This window comes from Periplaneta americana, chromosome 2 (assembly GCF_040183065.1).
Source record: "Periplaneta americana isolate PAMFEO1 chromosome 2, P.americana_PAMFEO1_priV1, whole genome shotgun sequence".
In the NCBI taxonomy this organism is placed as follows: Eukaryota; Metazoa; Arthropoda; class Insecta; order Blattodea; family Blattidae; genus Periplaneta; species Periplaneta americana.
This window is the reverse complement of record NC_091118.1, coordinates 205,907,095-205,927,804: the sequence shown is the minus strand read 5'-3', so window position 1 is coordinate 205,927,804 and position 20,710 is coordinate 205,907,095.

Below are 20,710 nucleotides of genomic sequence, written 5' to 3'. Positions count from 1 at the left end.
ACACGCACGCCCTACAACCCAGAACAAAACACGAAGGCATTGCTTCAAATATAACACGACAAAAACATAATAATCTCGTCCTTTAATAAATAAATCGTGAGAGCTACTCACTTGTCACTCGTGTACGAATAATTGCAGATTAGTGTATTGGCACTTAAAGTATTTAACGCACTTAATTACACTAAAAAAGCAAACGAAATGAACGAACACTCTACTGCTTCTTTTATGGATATTCGCTTCCAACTGAGCAATACCGATCGCAGCGCCACTAATTCTCTTGGTCACCGTCGACAATGCTGAACAGATAGGAGTGCGCACACTTCTTCTTTCTATTCGTTATGATTATATTATAACATTTATATTATGTTATAGTAGGCTATATTTATTAGCATTATACTGTGGTCGGGGCAAGTTACCTGGTTGAGATTTTCTCCGAGATTTTTCCTCAACCCAATATAAGCAAATGCTAGGTAACTATCAGTGCTGGACCCCGGACTCATTTCACCAGCATTATCACCTTTATTTCATTCAGACGCTAAATAACCTGAGAGGTTTATATAGCGTTATAAAATAACAGAATAAAAAAACATTATAATATGGGCTAATAGAACATATTCATGAATATTCGTATAAAATCTTTGAAAAGTAATTTTTACAGCCATTCAGTGTTTGATAAACAAAAGTTGAATTTCATACTGTGCCGGCTTAATTTTATTACAAGGTCGGCACAAGGCGGTAGATTTCTTCATAATAAATGTAGCATTGTTATAATGCGAATACCCCGCAGCACCAAGCTGAAGAAGGCGTAGAAGAACTGTCTTATGTCGCTGTAGATTTTGTTAATCTTACAGTGAAAAATTACAGAAGGGAAAACGAATATGGATAAAGAAAATACTCAGATCTAGATATGTCATTTTTTTAGTTCAAGGGGGAATGCAAACCCGGTAACCCCCGGACTATACAGCTGTATGAATGTTACGCATAAAAAGGGTTACAAGCAGGGGCGGCCCGTCCTTATGTGCTACAGTGCTACAGCACAATGATAATTTTTGCTCAAATAATGTATTTGTAATGCCATGGTATTTGATCTGCCATTTGACAATTTCCCGTGGTTATGTTCATGACGCGTTATAGAGTGTTTAGTCTTCGCTCTTCGCTCTTTGATGTCTCAAGGGGTACGTTGTGCTACTCAAAACTCTACATGAGAATGTAGACAATTAATGCGCATGTGCGAAGCTGAAAACATTGCCCTGATTGGCTATTTTTACGCGGGGAAGTGCTGTAGTCAGCTTCAGCACAACACAGCTTGGAGATTGCAAAAGTAGAGCGTAACGAAAGAATGCTTGTTTGTGGAAGAACTCTGAACTATGCACAATGTATCTGGTAATTCAAGTGTCCAACTGCTGCTGCCATCTGCCTGTTTTTTGAGGTTCCTCCTGAATCAGTCAGCAAGCGACGAAGAATGGAATCCCAGAAAATTGATGCCAAGGAAGTATATGACCGTATAATTCAGGAAGCTACTCATCGCTTCCAGTCTTTAAGCTACCTAGACGCAACAAAATTTTTAAACAGCAAATTTTTTGACAAATTTTCGCATAATTTTCCTGAACGAGAATTTGAAGTTGCTGTCAACAGCTATACTGTACTGAACAAAAGAGTGTTAAAGACACAACTTGGAGTTCTATACGGAAGACCCGACTTCCGAAATATAGATGGTTGTTCAATTGTTACAATACATAGTCTGCAACAATTCATAGCATCCATTCTGTGAAGTTGTCAAATATTTCGGTTACAACACCAATGACCACTGCTGAGCCAGAAAGAAGTTTTTCTTGCTTGAAACGCATGAAAACGTTTTTTAAGGAACACTATGTCCCAGGATCGCCTCACTGCTCTTGCAATACTGTCAATAGAAAATAGTATGATGTCCAAGATGGAGGGGTTTAACACCAGGGTGATTGACAAGTTCTGCAGTAGGAAGGAACGTCGTATGGACTTCATATTTCGTCACTGGGCGAGTCTCAAATTAAGATAAATACATATAAGTGTATACAGTAGGCCGATGTAGAGATTGTAGCACACTCATTATTTTGACCACCAGCCGCTATTGGGTTACAAGTGATAAGAAGGAAAATGAAATAATTTAATGATTATAGTATGTTATTCTTTATATACTTTGTATCAATATACAGTATGTCAACATGTTATTCAAAATGCTGAATGCTTGTCATCTGTTTTAGACTTGCGCGCAGATCGGATCTATGCAGGCTAACTACAAACAGCTGTTTGTCTACTTCCATTATGAACAGTGCTGCCCTCAGACGACATAAGAGCGACAAGTAGGCCTACTATTTCTTTGTACGTAGTCAGTGGTACTCCATTTGTAGGCCTAAAGGCTCACTCACAATGAAAATTAAACATAGCGTAAGCGTTAACTTAAAAATGTGAACGTTACGGTAAAATCAAGAAGTCATACCATCATTCACGATGGGAACATAAACATTGACGAAGTAATTGTACAATGGCAATCAGTACTAACTACGGATTTTAAAATTAACAATAAAATTTTAAACACTATACTGTTCGCAGACGATCAGACAATTTTTAGCGGCTCTGAAAATGATTTACAATTAGCAGCTTACAAACTGAATGAAATAGCAAAGAAATTCAATATGACAATCTCTGAAAGCAAATCGAAAGTAATGGCATTCAACGGAAAAGATCATATGAGATGTAAAATCAGCATTAATGACAGCATAATAGAACAGGTGAACAATTTTAATTATTTGGGATGCAACGTATCATACTGCCAGAAAGAAGATATTAATATTAAATTAAATAAATTCTACAGAATGTGCGGCACTATAAAAAAGAACACTGAAAAATAAAACACTACAGAGTACACAATTAAAATTTTATAAAGTGATGGCGGTACCTACCTTAACACATGCAAGTGAGAACTGGACTCTTAATCGTGCAGACAGAAGAAAAATAGAAACTGCAGAAATGAAGTTCTTGCGTTCAATAGCAGGTGTGACAATATTAGACAGCAAACGAAATGAAGATATTAGAAAAGGCTTAAATATTTTTAATTTAACAAATAGAATCGAAAGCATGAGAAATGGCTGGTATGAGCACGTTCGAAGAATGCCTACAGACAGAATTCCCCAACAGTTACTACAATACAAACCAAGAGGACGTAGAAGTGTTGGACGCCCAATCACTAGATGGGAGGACTCATTAAATTTCGCTTGATGTGAAAACAGGTCAAAAGGCCTAATTTCATGACGCAGAAGAAGAAGAAGTACATAAACATAACCACAAAGATACTTGGTAACCATGGAAACATAACAACGACGCCATTTCCTCATATTCTGTCTTATACTTCAGCGCTTCACGATTGTGTTCTGTTTGCAAATCACGTAAGCATAAGCATGAAAGTTTGGAGTTTGCAAACTTTCATGTTAACGTCTTACGGTAATGTTTATGTCAATGCTTATCTGAATGATTGTGAATTATTCCATTTGGTAGCCTGGCCGCAAACTTCTGTGTTTATGTTACGGTTATGTTTAATTTTCATTGTGAATGAGCCTTAAAGCTGGTTATGTGTAACATTCATACAGCTGCATCTCCACACCCATTGAAAATTGGACACATGTTTATATGAAAATTTTTACCCAGAATAGCCCATATACCATCCTCTAGAATATTTATTATTCCTCCTGAATTACTCTGTAAAAGGATGTAAAAATCGATGTAAGATCTTCACTTCAGAGTATATTATGAAAGGACATGATTCAATGTCATCATCATCATCATCATCATCATCATCATCATCATCCTGTCAAGTACTAGTCCCAAAAGAACTATTACGGCCTCAAAAGCGATTTTCTTGCCATCTTTTCATAGGTCGACCAAGTGACCGTTTCCCATTTGGACGATACTTCATTATTGCCTTAGGGATCCTGGATGAAACCATTCTTGAGACGTGTTCCTTCCAGTTTAACTGATATCTGGAGATACAGTCCAGTACTGATGACACATTAAGTCTTGAAGGATATCTTCATTTTTCTTTCGATCCCATTTAGTGTAGCCAGCTGTTCGGCGGATGAATCTCATCTCGCAAGCTGTTAGTCTGCTTTCATCTTTTGTCCTCATAGTCCACGCTTCACTCCCATAACATAGGACTGGTCGAGCTATTATTTGATAAAGACGAGTACGAGTTGATTTTTGTACTAGTGAAGGTTTTAAAACTCTATTAATGATGCCCATTGATTTGTTGAATTTTACAATTTTCTCTGATAAATCCAAATTTTCAGCAAAAGAAAGTTTATATCTATACTACTAATAAATCTGTAGCCGAAATTTTTCTGGTAATTTTCGATTTTCCAAAAATAATTGGTCCTAACATATATAATTAACCACCCTGAAACCGAAAATCGCTTTTTTGAAATTTTTGTTTGTATGTCTGTATGTCTGTCTGTCTGTCTGTCTGTATGTCTGTATGTCTGTCTGTCTGTCTGTATGTTTGTTACCTTTTCACGCGATAATGGCTGAACGGATTTCGATGAAAATTGGAATATAAATTAAGTTCGTTGTAACTTAGATTTTAGGCTATATGGCATTCAAAATACATTATTTAAAAGGGGGGTTATAAGGGGGCCTGAATTAAATAAATCGAAATATCTCGCTTATTATTGATTTTTGTACAAAATGTTACATAACAAACGTCTCTTTAAAAATAATTTTCGATAAGTTTTATTCCTTGAAAAATTTTGATAGGACTGATATTTAATGAGATAAATGAGTTTTAAAATTAAAATAACTGCAATCTAAGGATGTATAATGAAATACAAAAACAAATGACTTCGTCTATAAGGGGCCTTGGACAGCAACAATCGAAAGCTATGAAAGATAGCCTACAGAGAATGTTTCTGTGTTTGTATGAAGTAATATCGGAAGCTAAATTAACCGATTTGTATAATTAATTATTATTTCACCATTAGAAATTGTAGTTTCTCTAGATGGACATAATGCTATAATGTTATTACAGTAACTTCTGATATAATATAATGTAATATAATATAATATATAATATAATATAATATAATATAATATAATATAATATAATATAATATAATATAATATAATATACAGAACCATAGTGGGCCAAGCGCCATTTACTGAATACGTAGAAAACAAGGGTTAAAATTAAGTTATTACCATAATTCAATGGAAACCTATAACAAGTAAAATAAAATATACACATTAAATCTAAATGATGTCAATCTTCATTAAGCTATGGTTGCATGTAATAAAAATTAATAAACAGGTTAAAGGAATTGTCATTGCACCAAATGAGTGTCTCTGGACCAAAATGATCGCATTTTAATTATTTGGATGCAATTTAAATTAAGTAACATATTAAACGATTTATCCTTCTATCAAACACGAATGTTCCCTGGATCAAATGTCCTAATTTAATTATGTAATTACTTTATATTTATTTCTAACAGGTGCAGCGGAGCGCACGGGTACCGCTAGTCCTAAATAAAATTAAACTCCATAACTCTTTCTAAAATTGATTCAATGTAAATGTACATATTACAAGACGTTATATACTGGAGCAATTAAATAAAGAATTTCTCCTCCGGAAATGCAAAATAATTCCTTTAAACACAAATATTCGTCTCAGAAAGCTTCCAACCGGAACAAAATGGAACACTTGACTCCCTTCTCAGAAATGGAGAGCTATCTTTCAGCCTTCTTGATCGCTCAAACTCTCGCACCATCTCCTTCAATAATTGATTGTATGCACAAAAAATCTCTCATCGATACTGGCATGATAACTAAAAGATTACCCGCCACTCAACTTTTGGAAGAAATGTCACGCCACACGGCGTTTCAATTTCAAAACAGCCCCACGACACCGGAAACCACTTAGCAAAAAAAAAATGAAGGCGCTGACTTCGGAATATTAACCATCGCAAGAGAAACAAACAGATTCCAGTGCTGGTGTAGAGTTCTTCAGCAGAGCAGATGTGTGTATAGCGGGGTGTAGTAATGGATGACTCCACTGCCAGTAACGCATTGGTACGCTTACAGTATAGACTTTGAGGGACGTAAAGGACAGAGGAACTGAATTTATCGTCTCTGTCGGAAAAGTCACTTCTTCAATCTTCTTGCGTACTGGTGAGACATGAATTATTTTTTTTTGTGCGAGATCGTGCGTATTTGCTTGGTTTCCGCACAAAACCAATCCGCGGAAAGTCTAAAATTCCACATTCCACCTAACACACACAACAATTTCCCACTTCTTACCGCTTAAGTGACATATATATTGATTTTACTGCTTTAGGCTTTTAACATTATTTTTAGAGACGTTCAATATAGTAATAATTATAAATTGGAAACTTACCACTGCAATTTCACCTAAATTGCACTGTTAATTATTGTTTTTAAATATTTTCAAAAATTAAGTAAACTCTACAACTCCACTAAAGTTTCTGCACAATAGAAAATACTGGTGGTGGTGCTCCAGTGACTCTGAATAACTGCACAAATGTAACAATTAATTTCAATGTGCAGAATTAGATGTCAAAGATATTTTCCATTTCTAAACATCTCCTTGACCGGCAAAATTAAACTTGCCGATGTTATTACTGCAATATGTTATATAAATAATATTGTTAAAATATTAAAATGAAAAATAAATCATTACTTAACCTTACCGTTTGTTTTAAGTTCGCATTTATAGACTGGGGAAAAAAAAAGACAGACGTATATCACGGCCTGCTGGAGTATAGTAAACACAAAAAACATTTTAGAAAGCAACAATGTTGAAGATAGATATTTTTGTTTTGCAAATTTGCCATCATTGAACAGAAACCAAGATGGAGATTTCATTGCAACTAATCAGAAATTCCTCTTTCAGGTATGTAATAAACGATCTTCGCACAAAATAATGTACGATACACGAGCGGTATGTTTGTTTTCATGTTCTCGGAAATTAAAAAAGCTCAACTACGTTTCGCTTTTTCAAACTTTTCCTCGAACATGAAAACTTCAACATACCGCTCTTGTAACGCATATTACTATTTCAAAATAAGATCTTAAACAACAGTCTTCAATATTTCTAGAGTTGGTAGTTTATGCTTTACCACTGGTAATTTAACAGTTTATATCGTTTACACTCTGTATATTATTAGGTATTATTATTATTATTATTATTATTATTATTATTATTATTATTATTATTATTATTATTGTTATTAGTATTATTATATGAAGTGAATATGTTAGGACAAAATCCACAAACGATTAGGGACAACACGGGAATTTTACTGGAAGCAAGTAAAGAAATAGGTTTGGAAGTAAATCCCGAAAAGACGAAGTATATGATTATGTCTCGTGACCAGAACATAGTACGAAATTGAAATATAAAAATTGGAAATTTAACCTTTGAAGAGGTGGAAAAATTCAAATACCTGGCAGCAACAGTAACAAATATAAATGACACTCGGGAGGAAATTAAACACAGATAAATATGGGAAATGCCTGTTATTATTCGGTTGAGAAGCTTTTATCATCCAGTCTTCTGTCAAAAAATCTGAAAGTTAGAATTTATAAAACAGTTATATTACCGGTTGTTCTGTATGGTTGTGAAACTTGGACTCTCACTTTGAGAGAGGAACATAGGTTAAGGGTGTTTGAGAATAAGGTTCTTAGGAAAATATTTGGGGGCAAGAGGGATGAAGTTACAGGAGAATGGAGAAAGTTACACAACGCAGAACTGCACGCATTGTATTCTTCACCTGACATAATTAGGAACAGATGGGCAGGGCATGTAGTACGTATGGGCCAATCCAGAAATGCATATTGAGTGTTAGTTGGGAGCCTGGAGGGAAAAAGACCTTTGGGGAGGCCGAGACGTAGATGGGAAGATAATATTAAAATGGATTTGAGGGAGGTAGGATATGATGATAGAGACTGGATTAATCTTGCTCAGGATAGGGACCAATGGCGGGCTTATGTGAGGGTGGCAATGAACCCCCGGGTTCCTTAAAAGCCAGTAAGTAAGTATTATTATCTACTACTACTACTACTACTACTACTACTACTACTACTACTACTACTACTACTACTACCACTACTACTACCACTACCACTACCACTACCACTACCACTACCACTACTTATGGCTTTTAAGGAACTCGGAAAAAATGTAGTGTCAAGCCATGGGCATTATTTGTAATTTTTTTTTAAATGTTGCTACGCGATTTCCTAGATTTGGCAGCTACTATTATTCTAATTGAATCGACTTTTGCAAAAAGGACATATTTTACATTTTTGTGAAAATCTGTTTTTTCGTGGAAACTGTAACTTAATGGATGGCGAATGGAATAATAATATGAGTAGATTATAACATATATTAGTCACATTTGTAGCTAACTTTATGTAACAAGAATAGCAAGTTCCAATTTTAAGTTTTCTACCTGCTATTATGCTTTTCTTGAATATCTTAAAACATTAAATTTGTAACATGTGTCCTTTTTGTAAAAGTAGATTCAATTACTTTTTTTTGTAGTAGGAATATACAGTTGCTAGTCCATAGCGGTAGACTGAAGGTATCTTGAAGAATGTAAAAAATAAGATTTTTATGAAATATGAATATTTCACCTAAACATTATGAAATATGCAAAGTTTGTGGTGTTGATTGCATTCTACGTATAGTGTTTCGTGAAAATCCTTGTTTTCATAACTAGCAGAAACGTTTTAGAATATGAAATTCCATTTCTTGCCTATCTCTAGTCATAATTAATAGCCATAGAGTAATTAATAGGGCTAGGATTTTGATGAAATAGCATCTTTTTTCTAATAAACCAGAACCATAGCTGCTTTAGTATTTATATGTTATGTGATAAACTGAGTGTTATAAGACATATTTGTTAGGGCATTTTTTGCATTTTTTGCCTGTTTCAACTCATAAAAGCATCTTTTGTTTTATTCGGTCATTTTTTAGGAATTTTCATTTAATTTTGGCCATAAATCCCCATTATTAATATAAAATAATGTTTATTTCCTTTGATATTTTCTTTACATATTTTGTCCATTAATATCCATTTTTGTATAATATTTTAATCGGTTTTCTACACAAATATTGCCATTTTAACGTAGTACACCCCATGTAATGGATCAGTCCAACCATCCCTTCAATATAGACTCCTCTATACCTGCTAATTCCGCCTTGTGATAGACTACGTGGAAACTAAAAGTAAAGTAAATCCATGGCGCTACAGCCCATGAAGGGCAAAGACAGACCAGCCGACTGCTCACCTCACGTCCACATGCCGAAGCTAAGGTGAACGATCATACATGGAAACTACATCAGGTAAAATAATTAATCAAAGTGTACTACTTAGAAAAAATTATGTAAAATTTAATTTAATTACTAGTCTAAATATTAAGTAGTACAAAACCTCTTTTTCTACTAAGCCAATTATGTAAGATCAATTTTTAGGGCATTTTAAGGGTATTTTTTTTTTTAGATTTTTAGGTCATAAATGCATTGTTTTTAGGACATTTTTTTCATGATTTATAGGTGATCAAAATCCTAGCCCTAGTAATTAATAAATAAGGAGCGGATTCCTATGTAATTAAATATTATTTTTGCGTGTGATAAAACACAATTAACAAAGTTAAAAATTCCGAACATGAAGTTGCAAGTTTAAAACTCGAATTTTATTTCACATAAAAACACGTATTTTCACAAAAAAAATATGTTAGTACATATTTTCAGGAAATCTATTATAAACACATAAATCTTGGAGTTTTTTTACTTAAATAATTTTTACAAGAACTTTTAAACATTTTAGAACTAAATCAATTATGTCACTCAGAAGTACGTTATCTTTTTAAGAATTCTTGGTTGCTTCGTGTTTCTAAGCGCTGTGTGGTGTATCCATGATCCATTTTTGTAATAATATCATCACAAGTTCTGAGAACTGCTAGGCAGCATATCAGTGTTATTATTAGAGTATAAATTAACATGGACAAGGAGGAGAGATCTTTCAACACATAATTAGAAATGTTTATTGTTGCTGAAGATGATTTCATTCCACGCTTTGTTTGTTAAACACAACAGATAAGAGCTCGGGTATGAACATTATTTAATTTAAACAAAAATCTCTCTCCTCTCGCTCATATCCATCATGCAAGGCAATAAGTCTTGTTGTGAATCCCTGTTATCGGGCTTCGTCAATCGATATCCTTCAAGATATATTGAAAGATGGTTATTTAAAAAACGATTTGGCTTTCCTATTAGCAAATTTAAGTTTGTGTGTGACACCATAAAAAACTCGAAACATCCAAAAATCTGTTGTCTGAAACAGGGAGGTGCGTGCCGTGAAAATTAAACTAGACTCGCTACCAGGCTCAGAAGTACTAAGGGACTAAGGGAAGTACTAAGGGACAAATTCCAGAATGTATTTGGGAAAAACAGTGGATATAAAAAAATGTGTAAAGTTGCTCAAGTATTGGAGGGTGTGCCTGTAGGTGAAATTTACGGTGTTTGTGTTTGTGACATTCCTCTCTTTAAATATGCACGTCTGACGTCCTGTGATATGGAAAGATCATTTTCACAGTATAAGTCATTGTTCAGAGATAATCGGCATGCATTTGTGATGGAGAATTTGGAGATGACCTTTGTTGTTCACTGCAATTCTCGGCCAACTACTAACACTCAAGTGTGGTTGGTGAGTACCTAGTAACATTTTTTTTTCAAGCTAAGTAAGGTATTTTTGTCATATTAAAAATATATATATTTTTTTTTTATTTTTAGCAAATATTTTCGTACTTTTTAGCACATAAAAATAAATATATTTAAAATTTTTATCACATAAAAATCCGCTCCAATTCTTACAGGATCCAGTTGAGGAGAAGAGAGATAATTATTTCAATGAAAGACGGGAAGCAAGTCGTACACTTAGGAATAAAAAGAGAGGTTACTTGAAGGAAAAACTGAATGAGGTAGAAACAAATAGTAAGAATAAAAACATTCGAGATTTATATAAGGGTATAAAGGAATTTAAGAACGGATATCAGCCAAGGGTAAACGTGATCAAGGATGAGAATGGTGACTTGCTTGCAGATTCTCCATCAATCCTAAACAGATGGAAAAACTATTTTGCGCAATTACTAAATGTACATAGGCCAAATAGAAATGATCGGGACGAAATTGAAATACAAACTGCTGAGCCATTTATACCCGAACTCACGCTTTCAGAAGTCGAAATTGCGATAGAAAATCTGAAAAAGTACAAGTCTCCAGGTATCGATCAAATTCCAGCAGAATTAATACAAGAGGGTGGAAGTGCATTATATAGCGAAATTTATAAACTTGTACTTGCTATTTGGGAAAAGGAAATTCTACCAGAACAATGGAAGGAGTCCATAATCGTACCTATTTTTAAAAAGGGGGAAAAAACCAACTGTGGTAACTTTCGACGAATATCACTTTTGTTGACGTCGTACAAAATTTTGTCCAATATTCTTTTGAGAAGATTAACTCCGTACGTAGATGAAATTATTGCGGATCATCAGTGCGGTTTTCGGCGTAATAGATCGACTGTTGATCAGATTTTTTGTATTCGACAGATAATGGAGAAACAATGGGAGTATAAGGGTACAGTACATCAGTTATTCATAGATTTCAAAAAGGCATATGACTCGGTTAAGAGGGAAGTATTATATGATATTCTTATTGAATTTGGTATTCCCAAGAAACTAGTTCGATTAATTAAAATGTGTCTCAGTGAAACATACAGGAGAGTCCGTATAGGTCAGTTTCTATCTGATGCTTTTCCAATTCACTCCGGGCTAAAGCAGGGAGATGCACTATCACTTTTACTTTTTAACTTCGCTCTAGAATATGACATTAGGAAAGTTCAGGATAACAGGCAGGGTTTGGAATTGAACGGGTTACATCAGCTTCTTGTCTATGCGGATGACGTGAATATGTTAGGAGAAAATACACAAACGATTAGGGATAACACGGGTATTTTACTGGAAGCAAGTAAAGAGATAGGTTTGGAAGTAAATGCCGAAAAGACGAAGTATATGATTATGTCTCGTGACCAGAATATTGTACGAAATGGAAATATAAAAATTGGAGATTTGTCCTTCGAAGAGGTGGAAAAATTCAAATATATTGGAGCAACAGTAACAAATATAAATGACACTCGGGAGGAAATTAAAAGCAGAATAAATATGGGAAATGCGTGTTATTATTCGGTTGAGAAGCTCTTATCATCCAGTCTGCTGTCCAAAAATCTGAAAGTTAGAATTTATAAAACAGTTATATTACCGGTTTTTCTGTATGGTTGTGAAACGTGGACTCTCACTCAGAGAGGAACATAGGTTAAGAGTGTTTGAGAATAAGGTGCTTAGGAAAATATTTGGGGCTAAGCGGGATGAAGTTACAGGAGAATGGAGAAAGTTACACAACACAGAACTGCACGCATTGTATTCTTCACCTGACATAATTAGGAACATTAAATCCAGACGTTTGAGATGGGCAGGGCATGTAGCACGTAAGGGCGAATCCAGAAATGCATATAGAGTGTTAGTTGGGAGACCGGAGGGAAAAAGACCTTTAGGGAGGCCGAGACGTAGATGGGAGGATAATATTAAAATGGATTTGAGGGAGGTGGGGTATGATGATAGAGACTGGATTAATCTTGCACAGGATAGGGACCACTGGCGGGCTTATGTGAGGGCGGCAATGAACCTTCGGGTTCCTTAAAAGCCATTTGTAAGTAAGTAAGTAAGTAAAAATCCGCTCCCTATTAATAAATCACATTAACACGAAAGTATGTAAAATTTAATTTAGTTACTGGTCTAAATATTAAGTAATACTAAACCTCTTTTCCTACTAAGCCAATTATGTAAAATTAACTTTTAGGGCATTTTTTTTAGATTTTTAGGTCATAAATGCATTGTTTTTAGGACATTTTTTTCATGATTTATAGGTCATCAAAATCCTAGCCCTAGTAATTAATAAATCACATTAACACGAAAGTATGGTGGAAGACAAATTTTATGATGCTTTTCATTAGACTTCTCAATCAATTCTAGCATGGCTGCACAAACAGAACACCAGAGAGAAGTACACCGTACCTATAGAGTAGCCACGGCAGAATATCACTCATCCCAAGCCAGCAACTTAATGGGGATGGAAGCAACCCTCCACCCCCTGAAAGAGACGAGAGGCTAGCTTTGAATTCCCACAGGAATGATCACATGATGAATGTGATTCCCAGATTTTTTGATTTCGGCCTTCCCATGAGACACTAGAATCCATCCCTTACCCAGTCGGCAGTCTAGCACGGGGATTTGGAGCTCTCTCCTCCTGCGTTACATCCCCGGAAATAAGCTGCATAAGGGTTCTGGAGTGCGGACACCAGAGTACACTCGTCGACGCAGCTCCTCTTCCGTCGTGGAATTCAATTCTGAAAACGTATCACAGCTAATGCAGATTGAAGGAAATGGACCTGCAGACCGGATAAACTACCCCTGTATGTATTTTCTGACATGTTCTCAGAGAGAGGGATGATGGAAGTGGAAGGAAACGTGGAGGGGCGTGATTGGATCTATAGTCGTGCGTAACTACATTCAAGGTTTTTTTATACAAATAATCGCATTTCCTAGCATACTCCGCTTTGCTTCTACATTTCTCTGAATGTGACACTACTGATGTAAGTATGATTTCATAGGACGCTTTGTAAAAGATACAACTGAGTGTAATTTTATGTTGCTATGGAAACTGATTTCGTAATTGTAAATAAATACACAGAGCTTTCATTTCAAAACTTCCCAGTTTAAATAACTATTTATTTCAATTAGATTTAATTGAAACAAAAAGCAGGACAATTTATATATTGAGGAGGGAATTTAGGTTTCACCTCCACACCTCTTCCACCGGTTCAGAAATTTAAAATTGCACCCCTTTATTTTGATACTTAAATTTGCAAGAGTATTCAATTGTTTATACATCTCATTGATCTGTTTCACATCCTTTGTTTCTATTGTCATCTAACACCTGGATTGTTTTTTTTTATTAGAGTTGAAGAGAATAAAACTACAAATATTATTGTTGATTACAGGCTGTTTCAGGTAGTAACACGAACTAATATTAAGGACAGTAGCGGCTGGTGGTCAAAATAATGAGTGTGCTACAATCTCTACATCGGCCTACTGTATACTCGTACACTTATATGTATTTATCTTAATTTGAGACTCGCCCAGTGACGAAATATAAAGTCCATACGACGTTCCTTCCTACTGCAGAACTTGTCAATTACCCTGGTGTTAAACCCCTCCATCTTGGACATCATTCTATTTTCTATTGACAGTATTGCAAGAGCAGTGAGACGATCCTGGGACATAGTGTTCCTTAAAAAACGTTTTCATGCGTTTCAAGCAAGAAAAACTTCTTTCTGGCTCAGCAGTGGTCATTGGTGTTGTAACCGAAATATTTGACAACTTCACAGAATGGATGCTATGAATTGTTGGAGACTATGTTTTGTAACAATTGAACAACCATCTATATTTCGGAAGTCGGGTCTTCCGTATAGAACTCCAAGTTGTGTTCTTAACACTCTTTTGTTCAGTACAGTATAGCTGTTGACAGCAACTTCAAGTTCGCGTTCAGGAAAATTATGCGAAAATTTGTCAAAAAATTTGCTGTTTAAAAATTTTGTTGCGTCTAGGTCCTGAATTATACGGTCACATACTTCCTTGGCATCAATTTTCTGGGATTCCATTTTTCGTCGCTTGCTGACTGATTCAGGAGGAACCTCAAAAAACAGGCAGATGGCAGCAGCAGTTGGACACTTGAATTACCAAATACATTGTGCATAGTTCCGAGTTCTTCCACAAACAAGCATTCTTTCGTTACGCTCTATTTTTGCAATCTCCAAGCTGTGTTGTGCCGAAGCTGACTACAGCACTTCCCCGCGTAAAAATAGCCAATCAGGGCAATGTTTTCAGCTTCGCACATGCGCATTAATTGTCTACATTCTCATGTAGAGTTTTGAGTAGCACAACGTACCCCTTGAGACATCAAAGAGCGAAAAGCGAAGACTAAACACTCTATTATGCGTCGTGAACATAACCACGGGAAATTGTCAAATGGCAGATCAAATACCATGGCATTACAAATACATTATTTGAGCAAAAATTACACTGGTAAACAAATTTTAATCAACTTTCTGCTTATGTTGATTTTTTAGTGGTTTATTAATAACTCTGACCCGCTGATCACGAATATCACATCAGTTTTTTCATAGTGTCGATGGTTTGGATGATATAAGCGATTTATATTTGTTTAAAGCAGTAAATTAGTTAATTTGTAACATATAAAAATTCCAATAAACGTTTTGCTTATGTTGATTTTTTAGGGTTATACCAATAACTCTGACCCGATGATCACGAATATCACATCAGTTTTTCTCTAGTTTCAACAGTTTGGATGATGTAAGCAATTTAAATTTGTATATATTTTTTATATATATTTTGATGTACCGAAGTATATATGATATTTCCATGCAGATATTCTGCGTCATCATATGATGAAAGAGTGATGGAACGGAGAAAAATTCTCTCCGGCGCCGGGATTTGAACCCGGGTTTTCAGCTCTACGTGCTGATGCTTTATCCACTAAGCCACGCCGTTCCATCAGTCTTTCATCATATGATGACGCAGAATATCTGCATGGAAATATCATATGTACTTCGGTACATCAAAATATATATGATATGCGTAATAAATCACTTTGTGATTTAAGACGGCGCCTATACCGTCGGATCCCGGCCAACCAGTCACTCATTCGAGTGCACCTCAACACATGTATGGACTTCGGTCCTGCGTTCATAGACATCTATGACGTAGTGCAGAGGGCGGCCACTAGAGGGCACCCAAGAGATGGAGCTTAATCTGAGACGATTCTAACCGGCGTCGGGGTTGTATCCGGCGTGGCTTAGTGGATAAAGCATCAGCACGTAGAGCTGAAAACCCGGGTTCAAATCCCGGCGCCGGAGAGAATTTTTCTCCGTTCCATCACTCTTTCATCATAATTTAAATTTGATTAACACAGTAAATGATATTTATTTGTAACACTGTATGAAAATAGTTTCAAACCTAGGACAGTCATTAACACTACTTCAATAAATCATGAGTGACATGTAAATACACAAATACAATACAGGAATGCAAAATAGTTAACTCCTATGACCTAGAATAACTTAGAAAATATACAGGGTGGACCGCTCAAATGTACCTAATTTCAATTGTATGTGACTGATAAACGGTTGAAGATAGAAACCTACAGTAACGTTTATATGAAAGGAAAACTCAGCAAGTTTCGATATGCACATCACCATATCTCTACGTGAGCTCCAGCTGTCACTGTGACGATATCGAGGCGATGAACGACTTCTTGCCAAGCACGATGGAGCATATCTTCTGAAATGCTCTCAATAGCCTGTATGATGCGCTCCCGAAGATCACGAAGGTCTCTGACTGGGGTGGCGTACACTTTATCTTTGACGTAGCTCCAGAGAAAGAAATCGAGCAGTGTTAAATCCGGAGATCTCGGGGGCCAAGCGATTGGTCCTCTAAAGTCAGGATCAGCGCCGAGACGGTCTAGCATCCAATTGGCGAATTCTACTCGTTTGGGTTTGTCATCCGGCTCCAGATGTTGCATTAACTGCCTTGTCAAGGTCACCTACGGCCACGCCTTGTATGCCTCACAGAACTTTGTTCCAGGCACAATGGTGTATTTAACTTGCTTTGGTCCAATGTAATATCCACATACATAGCAGAAAGTGTCTGCCTGTAATTTGCACTTCCGCCCTGTAGACATGGTGTAAAGAACTACTAAACACAAAGATACATACGACTGCAAAGATAACGAACCTACTATCGTGACTGAGCGTCACCAGCAGATATTTATACGCCAGAGCCATGTTGCCACCTAGCGGATATCAACATAAATACTTACATGTACATATTGCTAAACCAGTATTCTGAGAAATATCCCGATATAATCCAAAATATTAACACTACGACAAAACCATTAACGGATTCATGTTCAGCGTGTCGAAATCTGTAAGTAATGATCAAAAAACAATGATAAGCAAAATCTTGTTTACCAGTGTTATCATTGTGCTGTAGCACTGTAGCACATAAGCACGGGCCGCCCCTGATTAAGGAATATTATGGTTATATATTGTGATCTTATAACGAAACCAGAAGATTTTGGACAATGTAGAATATCACGTCGAAACTAGTCAGCCAAGTAATTTTGTAATGTTAACTCAGTATCAATGATAATAAAAGTTAATTCAATACACAGCAGAACCCCGATTATCCGTAACCCTATTAACCGATTGGCGGATTATCCGACTATTTCTCTCTCTTTTTCTCCTTCAGAAATAAATAACTTATATGAAGTACTGTTTGGTACATCATATTAGTAGGTTCTACATATGTTTTTGCTTGAGAGTGGTATTACAAGCCTTTATCGTTACACAGCATTGTCTACTGTTCGAATTGCCGTTCTATAATACACTGCGTATACTAACTGCCTCCGCAGGAGAAGTGGCAAGCAAAACGCGGGGACTCGAGGAGTTGTGTTGGTGTCATGCAGGTAGAACGTTGGCCATATTGAACGTTGGAGGAAGCGAGAGAGATGTAACATTCCTACGTCCAAACCAGACGCTTCACAGTACCAAATTTATATCGCTACCGGGTCGAATACTGCCGCTTGCTTCACTGCGGAGCCAGTTAGTATACGTACTGTATAACATTGTACAGAGTCATAATTTTATTTTTACTTCAATTTTTATTGTACCTGAGTTTTTTAATGTACTTCACTCCCACCCCCTTCTACTAGTAAATTTTCAATCGTCCTGCACACAGAACCAAGGCAGTGTATGCAGTCAAAGTCGCCTTACGGTCATAGTAAACTGTACTGAGTTAGTGAGTATAGTATGTTCCAGAAATATGTTCGCGTTTTCCAGTGACGAAAGAGCTTTCAATATTGAATCATATTTTCGCACAGGTACTGTCGTCCGTTGCCTACTTCGCATCCCGGTTTCTACCAACCGCTTCTCCTCGTCCCTCTGTAAAGGCTAGTCACTGGGCTGCCTTAGCTCTTTTCTGAAAACATTAATTTCTGTTAGGAATTGGACGTCTACGTAATATTATACAACTGTTTAAAAAAACTTAAATAAAGGGTCTCGTTAAGTAATTAACTGTTACGTGAGTTCCTCCCTTTCTATGATCCTGCGACACAACCACTTGGACGAACATTAGATAGCATGTCTGAGTAATTTTATCTTTTCGGATCGGCAGAAGTGAAGACTGAATTTACAGTACGTAAAGTACTCTTTTATGGAGTAGGTACAGAATTATTTGAACATGAGTTAGTAGTACGAAGGACGAAACTGGTAATTGGAATTAGGTACAATAGTCTATACTGTGATAATATGCACAAAAGAACTGAAACCTGTTTCGAAATGAACGGCTATCATTTTCAAAAATGTGTTTAAATATACATATTATGATTATTTTTCATTTTAACTTCTTTCTCTATATTGTACGCTAATGTGCTGTAGACAGTATAATATACACTGCATAATGAATATGTCCGAATAGATAGCTCAATTCGTAAGTAAAAAGACTTATTGTTAATACAGTAATGTATTTTGATTAAACAAAAACCTATAATAAAAATTATCAAACTGAAAATCGCGATATTTCCTAGTTTACGTAAATGGATGAACTACTTTTCTTCCCTCTTATACCTAGTAAAGTGATTTGTTTGTATTTTACGCCAGTATCATTCAACTCCAGTCGTGGAAGGGGATAGCAAAAGATGTTTCCGGGTCTCATCCCTTAATCCAAAGGTATAGCCAGGTTAATATTAGAAATGTTAGTAAAAATAAAATGATGTCCCTGTATATAAAATGTATTTCATGGATGTTAACAGCAAACGTGTTGTGCTAAAAAGAATGAAAATAATTGAATGGTTTGGGAAAGGGAAAGTGTGGATCATCTCGCATACGAGATTGGAATTACAACTGGGCGATTTAATAAAAAAAACAAGGATAAATATAAAAAAGGATGTAAATCTACAACATGAGACCTCCTTTATTCCTATCTTTCTTGAGACAGCCATTACGAAGGACTTCCTTGCTCCTTAAAAACCCGTCGTTGACAACCACACTTAAATTAGTGAACTTCTGATCCAATACTTAGCGAGTTAAATAAAAGATCATGGAGGAAATTACACAATATTTCACAGCACGTAAATACCAGATCGCTTATCTGTGGCACGCTAAATATACCTCTTCATAGAACATCTTGTTATTCCTCATCTTTTACAATATCCACCCCGCGTCAATGGAATTCCTTGTCACAAAGTATTAGGGGCTGCAAGACAACAAACACCTTTAAGAACAGCTTAAAAGATAACCTTATTAGCATTTCACTCCAATCATACTGATTTAAAATATTACTGACTACACCGTTGCTTTTTTTCTTTAGACATCATCCTGATTGTGCTGCATTTTCAAAATTGTCTCATAATAATCAATTTCTATTATCTAATATTATTTGAAATATATTAACATTCTATGTATTTTAGCTTAATTCTGCTACACAGTTTATTTCAGTGTTTAATTAATAGTTCATAGTATTTTGTTGTTTAATTCGTAAATAACTCTTGTATACATGTAACTCTCATCTAAATCAAATTGTTGAATTCTTTGTAAGTTCATGCATATGTATATACACTTTTTGCTGGTTGAGTGGAAGAGAAGGCCTTACGGCCTTAACTCTGCCAGCTAAAATAAATCATTATTATTATTATTATTATTATTATTATTATTATTATTATTATTATTATTATTATTATTATTATCCCATTTTTTCGATCAACCGCTCAGTCCACCCCCTTCATTACTACGGATAACAGAGGTTCTACTGTAAAATGTAAAGTTTCATTTCACTATTTAAAAGCCTCCCGTTTCTTTGGCCCACCCTGTATAAGCGTTGACCACGGCGTGTCGGATGTCGCTTTCATACTGCCATCCATATCTGGGACTAGAAGAATAGGCGTATTCACGTCAAAAGTTGAACACCCCTGGTCTCTATACTGGTGTCACTCAACTTGGCTGTTTTTAACCGTCTCCGGACTCTTAGTAATAAGGGGAACATCTTAAATACGCTACAGCAGTCATGTCAAATGATGCCCACAGGAGCAAGCGCGCGCTTTAGAACTCAGGAGAGCCTGATCGCTTTACAGCGGAAAGAAAAGAGACAGACGAAAGAAGTAGTATATGCCGCTTGGTCGAGCCACAGTCTAGTATATACAGTCGCGAAGCTCAATACGTAGTAAATATGCAAACATTAGATAGTTGCTCACCACTAGGATCGCTAATATCGTCTCATTACAGGCAATGCAAAATAGTACCGTCACAGTCTATTGTTTCTTGCACCCTCAAAACTCAATTTCGTGACTGTATATAGTAGACTGTGGTCGAGCTATATACAGGGATGGCCAGCACTGATTCAATAGATAAAGGGAAGAGAACTTATTAAAACTGTATCCATGTTAATTTTTAGATTTGTCTGAGAAGTATATGTG